This window comes from Misgurnus anguillicaudatus, chromosome 20 (assembly GCF_027580225.2).
Source record: "Misgurnus anguillicaudatus chromosome 20, ASM2758022v2, whole genome shotgun sequence".
NCBI lineage: Eukaryota > Metazoa > Chordata > Actinopteri > Cypriniformes > Cobitidae > Misgurnus > Misgurnus anguillicaudatus.
In genome coordinates, this window is record NC_073356.2 from 2,470,839 (window position 1) to 2,478,683 (window position 7,845).

Sequence of the window (7,845 nt, forward strand, 5' to 3'; positions counted from 1 at the left end):
TCTGTTTAACCGACGCTGATTTGGGCGGGTTTCTCCTATCCCCGTACAAAACAACTTCTCTGTCTTTGACTGCTCTTACAAGAACGTGGGTCTCCTCGGCTGTGAACTGCTCATGGCGTACGCCTGGTAAATCCGTCATAATAATAGCAACCCGCCATGGAACTTGCGCCCTTGCGTTTAAAGGGAATGTTGGATAGCATTCTGGTTGGTTTATTTGACGTTACGCCCAAACCACACCTATGAATAATGAACCTAATTCAGACCAACCCCTTATTGATTTGCGCCTGGCGCAAGACTTATTTCTCCCGCCGGGAAAATAGCAACAGCGCCCAAGATCCGCCCACAAAGTCACTTGCGCTTTGCGCTTCGCACTTGCGTTTCAGATCGTTGAAATAGGGCCCTCAGAATCTAAAACAAGGAGGGCATATTAAGTGTTTATTGTATTTTCATTTTAACCGAGCAGCTATGGTTGCGCGTTTCACACACAAACACAAACCTCTCCACACCACGTTGACACTGACACTGAGTCCCAATTCACTTACTTATACTACGACCTAAAAGTATGTACTGTTTTTGTGAGGAAAATTTACTTTTGAGTGTGTAGCAAAAGAGTATGCACGTTCTGGGACGTACTTCGATGACGTCATGCAACGTGAACGAAAACGTGGTTGCCTAGTTACGCACACCATGACTGTTAACAATATTTCATTCATTCTTATAACTTATGGCAAATATAATTTTATTTACTATTCCCATCTTTTTTCCCATCGTTTTTGTTCACAATACATTTTACAATGTGTTCTACCAAGTTGAGGAGTGAAGCAGAGTGTCATTAGAACCAAACGCAGGTCGTTTGTGAGGCGGCTGGTTCTGACGTTCATGTGCAATGTGTGTAACGATAAACTCCTTATTTTAAAGTCAAAATATTAAAAAGTTTATAGTATAACTATTGTTTAACGTATTTTATACTTAATGCTATACTTATATATGACTCAAAAATACCCAGATGAAAATGAACCATGCTTTTACTATAGTAAAAGTGTAGTAACCATGTTTCTTTCGTTGGACCAATAAAGTTAACATTTGTACAGCCACAGTATTACTACAAATAAGCAAGAGGGTCAGTGTGGTTAAGCTCCTCCCTCCCGCACGCAATGGGTTGTGGGCAATATTAGCCGTTAGAGTGTGCATTGATCTGCACTTCGAATTCTAACCGGAAATAGCAGACTATCCGGGTATCTTTGGGATACTCATTTCAACATACTACGATTTGGGACGTACTAATTCTAGTTTCAAATACTATTTAGGACGGATAGTATGCGAATTGGGCCTCAGCATGACTGACAGCAAAGGCGACGCATGCGCTTTTAACGTGTTAAACTCAAGGGTGTATGGGTAATGTAGTCTCTGCTCTGAGTGGGACGAATTAGGAAGTGTACATTGTCAGGGTTCCCACTCTTTTCTTGAAAAGATTTTCCAGGACGTTTCCAGGACATTTTCAGCTGCTACAGTGTGAGTCAAGTTATCACAACTTAGGCTGGGTAGTAGTGATAGTATCATATCATCATTGCTGATATCAGTTTAAAAATCCAAACTCTCACAGTCAAGCTGTATTCGCAATCAGTCACTAACGTTAGAAAATATTAACTATTATCGGACTTCTAAATTAATTGCATCTGCTCGCACCAAGGCACATTACGCATCTGGTATAGCATAAACTGATGAGTTATGTGTTTTTGACTCTAAATTATTTCGATTTATCCTATCTTTGTAACTGTTTTGTCAATTATATTGCTGAAATGGATAGACCTTTTGTAAAGCTAAATGTGTTTAAATGCAAAATCCATTTAGCCTACTGGTGTATGAAATGGATCTGAAGTATATCATATATCCCAAGCTTTGGAGAAGCTTTGCTATTTTCTACAATTGTACCTTATATTTTGTACATTTAACCAGATTGCTTAAAATGTTTATTCATTTTATTCATAGACACTTTTTCTAGCCATTCCCTGAACTGGGGGTTTTCCTTTCACTCAGTTTTGAATTTGCTGTCTTCCTGACATCGTCACTAACTCCTGCCTATAAAGGACAACAGAAATTTGAAAGTCTAAAACTACTTATATTGACTGATTACTGAAATTAGGCCTACTTTTCATACCTTAGCATTTTCATATCTTTCATATTCTATTAGGGGTGTGACGAGGCACTTAATCCACGAGACGAGACACGAGATTGGGTTCACGAGAACGAGACGAGATTTTTATTTTATTTTTAAGAAATTCTCAATGATAAAATAAATGAATGGGGAAACTGAAATCACATTATTTTGAAATGTTTTAACTAATCTAGGACTGTCCCTAACAATTATTTTGCTAATTGATAATGAAGTCATTTGATATTTTTGGTAATAAAATAACAACCTTTAACATTACATAATAATGACAATGCAATAATAATTCGTCCAAATAAAGTATCAAAACTAGTAAACACATTTATATAGCCTAAAAAAACAGAATTATGTACTATAACAAATGCCTACAGGGGGCGGTAAATGACCCACTTCAGTTACTTTAATTTTAAACGGATGCTTTTAGCCAAACAACGTTTAAATCCATTTAAATCTTTAATATTTGTCCAATTCTTTACAGTAGAAATGATACAGTCACTGTTATTATTGAGCAAGATTTAAAAAGCAAACGCAGTAAAAGACAGAATATATTGCATTTAATTTATGACGTATGCAGTCTACAAATGCAACCTCTGGATGCAGCATTTTGTATAAGAAACGGCCAGCATTTGACCTCCCAGAGAAAACTTGTGACATAATTAATTTCGCGATACATATTTAACCGCACGAGATCTCGTCACACCCCTATATTTTATGCATTATACTTACTGTACAGAACACATTATTTTTTCACTTAGACTTCGACTAGAATGCTTTCACAGTGAATCCTTACGTGTAACGGTTCACATTTACCAAAAGCTGGCAGGTACACACACACGTACACACACACACACGTACACACACACACGTACACACACACACGTACACACACACGTACACACACGTACACACACACACATTACCCTTTTAAGCCCAACTGCAGCAAATGGGGAACGGGGTACAGAGAGTGAGGCAGAGCAGTGCCATTGAGTAGAGCGGTGTTGAGGCAGAGGGGAGGAGGAGAGGGACGGGAATGTTACGTTGTAGGTTCAGTAGACTTGTTATTCTCTGCTTTTCTACAATGATTAGCTGAAACTGCTTCACCACGCTGCTGAATCGTGTTGTCAGACAGGAGTACCGCACGTGCATATTTGCCACAGAACTCACATGTCCGTAGTTTAGAGGGGCAAGTCCTACCAGCGTACTATGTCGTCAAATTGCGCACTTGCTACGCAAACGCGTACATTGGCAGGTATGTGTCACGTGGGGCGGTGTGCTGGCTACATGCGGAAATGAAGGAAGAAAGCGCTCCAGCCCAATATTACACGTTAAAGGCAGGTCAAAACAGACATTCATGCATAACATTTTTAACCCGTTTGCGTTCATCCTACCAGGAGGGAAAATAATTTTCCAGGACAACGCAAGCGTTTCCAGGACATTTGACGTTTCCCCCCATTTTTTATGTGTTTTCCAGTACTGGAAAATTGGTCTTTCATTTTCCAGGTTTTCCAGGACGCGTGGGAACCCTGATTGTGAAGGGCGCTCTGAAAAGCGGCAGCGCAGCTAAAGGATTAAATCCTCTGATTTAAACAGATGTGCAAATGAGCGTTCCGGTACGCTAAAAGCACGTTCTGGGCGCATGGAGAGGTGGTGGTACGCTCAAGAGCTATATTTAGAAGTGGCGGTACTGAGTACCGGCGCGTTCCGGCCCACTTAAAGCACTGCCCAGGTAGCCAAAACAGTTTGGCCCAATAATGGCCCAAATCCGGCAGGCCAGAAAAAAAACCATGGCCCAGTTCCGGCTGCCAGACAAGGGCCAAATCTGGGATGAATGACGCCCCAGAATCGGCCCAAGTACACTGGCCCATGTCCGGGTGCCAGAAGTGAGCCAACACTGCCAGCACATTGCCAGAATCACGCCAGCTAAAACTGTACACTCAGCCGAAACTGCACCATGTCCGGGTGCTAAAAGTCAGCCGACACTGCCAGCACAGTGCCAGAATCACGCCAGCTTAAACTGTACACTCAGCCGAAACTAGCCCAAATTTTTTTTAAGTGTTTTCCACAAAACAATATATTATAACCTTAGCCCTTAAGATGGCATGTTATCCCTTCTTAAAAAAACTTTTATTATATTTAGTTAAAAAAGTTAAACTGCAGATTAGAAGTTCTATCCTCAATGTTTGTGATGCTTTTAATGTGTTAAGTGTCACACTTTACTGTAGGTGTTTTAAAAAAAAGAAAGAAAAATATACAGTATGTTTACATGTTTATTTGAAACATAACATTACATTAATAAAACATTAATAAACATCTGGACACTCCTCAAGTGTACCCTAAAAGAAGGAAAGATTGAGAGAATAAGAGATAAGAGGGGGAACAGAAAATGACTCATGGTTACTTCATCAGATGGACTGAAGGCATTAATGTTAACTTGGTTAAATGTTAAAGGAATAGTTCACCCTAAAATAAAAAATCTGTCATAATTTACCCATCCTCATGTTGTTTTAAACCTGTATGATTTTTTTTCTGATGAACACAAAAGAAGATATTTTGAGGAATGATGGTAAACACATAGCAGATTGTAACCATTGACTTCCATAGAAGAAATAAAAAATATGATGGAATTTAATGGGTACCGTCAACTGTGTGCTAACCATCATTTATCAAAATATTTTCTTCATCATTTATCACAATACTTCCAAAATACTTTTTCCTACTATGGGAGTCAATGGTTGCAATCTGCTGTGTGTTTACCATCATTCCTCAAAACATCTTCATTTGTGTTTATCAGAAAAAACATCATGCAGATTTAGAACAACATGAGGATGAGTAAATAATGACAGAATATTCATTGAACTATCCCTTTAACAACAATTGAAATACCTTGAATTTGCTTGTTTTCAGGCCCCCTCTCTTCTTCTTTTTGCATCTCTGTCAGATGCAAGCTGCAGAGGTTTTTATGAACTTTTCTACTTCACCATCTGGTGCACGAACAGTACTTGAATTTCTTCTGACAGATTCTTGAAAAGAAACAAAATTATTTAATTAGGTAAATGCAAGCATGTTAGTTTAAAGGAATAGTCTACTCATTTTTAATATTAAACTATGTTATTACCTTAACTAAGAACTGTTGATACATCCCTCTATCATCTGTGTGCGTGCACGTAAGCGCTGGAGCGCGCTGCGACGCTTCGATAGCATTTAGCTTAGCCCCATTCATTCAATTGTACCATTTAGAGATAAAGTTAGAAGTGACCAAACACATCAACGTTTTATATATATCTATATATCAGTCACACCAGTTTGTCCTTCTTTTAAATGAAGTTTACATCTAATATGTGCAGAGTATAAATATTTTATGCAATAAAATTATGTTAAATAACTTCCAAAAAGTCTTACCTCAGAGAAATTGCACTTCATGCAGCAACAACCGTTAAAGCCTGGTAAATGTCGTCACTAGATGTCGCAGCTAGTGCGCATGTCTTGAAACAGCAGCACTTCTTTTTCCAAAATAAAAGTTCCTTTAACCAGCTTTAATTGTCTACAAATTGTACTCGATAAATTATAAATAGATCAATCTTTATGATCAAATTAGTTCAAATTCTGGAAAAGGGCTGAAAAATTGTAGTTGTAATAAAGTAAACAAATTGACAAGCTTTACAGCTTATTAATTTTTTTTAATAAAATTTCAATTTAGTATTTGACCATTAATTAATCAATTATGTGTTTGTTGAAATATTACATACATAGAAAATATTTCAGTATAAACTTAATAGCCCAGATACTTACATTCAATAGGCTAATGGCACTTTACGCCTCTACAAACCTATTCTTAACATTAAAATATGCTTCTCCCCTTCCCTTATTTTATTAGGGAAAAATTTCTGAGCTTAACTTTTCATTACACTACTTAAAATCAGTTTACATAGGCTACCATTAATCAGGAAAACTAAAAACAATTATCAAAACATTAAATAGGAACAATTATATGCATATCAATTGTTAAATTAATATATTTTTATTAAAACAGTGAAATGTGAAAGCCAATATGTGGAAAATATGCCATTTGTCAGCCAAAATCAGACCAAATCCGCATATCCACAGCCTAGCCGAATCTGGCAACTTTTGCTGGGCCAGTGCTGGCTTAATGCTGGTAAGCCGCAGCCAGAACCCAGCCGCATGCGCCAACACTCAGACGGATCTGGCCCGAGTGCACTGGCTACCTGGGTGGTAACCACAAAATAACTATGGTTTTCACAACCATTGTTTTCAAGGACTATAGTTAAATCATGGTTAGTGTAGTAAAACCATTTTGCTAATAGTAATCAATACACCAAAAAAACATGGTTACTACTCTTTTACCACAAAAAACATGATTCATTTTTGTAAGTTTGTTGGTTTGTCAGATTAATCAAAGTCCCAAATATGCAACTTTACATGAATAAAACAGCCTTGTATGAGTGCATGTTGGAATATTTTTTATTTATTTTCATTCTCACTGTGTTGTCTATATGCTCATTGTAAGTTTTGCAAAGCTGCCGTTCACTGAATCTTACACATCCACCGAACGTACTGTCATTGTTCTTGATAACCACTAGATGGTGCCATTTGTTCATAAATACTGATAGACTTTAATATGATAATCAAACTGGTGAGTTCTTTAAAAACAAATATCTTTTGGCATGGCATCCTTGTGCACTTATACAGTCCAATTTTATTGATTGTAAAAGGTCACCTATTAACAAGAAGAAAACATTTCCCCATGATCTCATGTCAATCAGGACAAAAACATGGCAAAGCTGTGTGGTTCTGGTAAGAATAAATGACTGATTTAGATCTTTGGAATAAATAATACATGCTTAATTTTAAAACCTACTTTTTGTTTGTCCATTCTGGTCTCTTATCAGATGCTCAGGAGTCCCAGGAGCAGCTGCTTATAATCAAACCCTCGTGGACCAAAAAGGACAAATGTAGTCTCCTCAGGACAAAATTCACTGCAACATGGACACACAGATGATGATATGATCCTAAACAAATATCACAAGACCGTTTATTTGCTGTCAGACATTAATCATATATTTTTGAGCAGGAGTTTATTTTAAAATACAATAACAACATAGAACTTAAATCTGGGCTATTCTACAAGCAAGTTTTTAAAGGTTTTATAGTCACTTTCTAACCAATGCAAACATCGATAAAAGTATTCCTCTCACTTTCTGCTGCTTGCCAGCTTGTCTCACAAACACATGATCGTTAGCCCACCCTGCAAACATCTATCTGCCAAATATGATCTTTAGTGGGATGCACATCTGGCTTCTTTAGCTGGTGGTGCTTGGCAGGGTCACTGGGTTCACAGCTTTTTCCCACATCCTCTTCAGCTGGGATTCTGGGAAAACCATCCCCATTGATTGAGCTGCACAACCCCATGCTGAGTGCTCCAGGCCTAAGACACCTTTATACGGTTGGGTGATTTGCCCTCCAACACATTCAGAAACTGGTATGATGTTGAAATTATTACAGTACATTTAGGGGTTGTTGCCCAGCAAATTCATACTTTTTTTTTTTGACATTTATTCTTGGAAATTCAAACCCATGACCTTAACGTCAGTTGGTATAATAAGACGTGTTGGTGGTATCTGTACATGTTTTTTATGTGTTAATTGTCTATAAGCCTT

At 37.7% G+C, this 7,845-nt stretch overlaps 1 long non-coding RNA gene across 2 annotated transcripts; it reads right to left on the minus strand.

Moving 5' to 3' along the window:
* Positions 1-4,279: 4,279 nt before the first annotated feature.
* Positions 4,280-7,629, minus strand: LOC129454511 (uncharacterized). Of its 2 annotated transcripts, XR_008647920.2 has the most exons (4): positions 5,570-7,629; positions 5,286-5,375; positions 5,054-5,190; positions 4,280-4,503 (listed from the first exon to the last, which is right to left on the minus strand). It is a non-coding gene; the product is annotated as an uncharacterized lncRNA (long non-coding RNA). The 2 variants fall into 2 exon arrangements; XR_008647919.2 differs by having other exon boundaries at positions 4,283-4,503; positions 5,286-7,620.
* Positions 7,630-7,845: the final 216 nt, after the last annotated feature.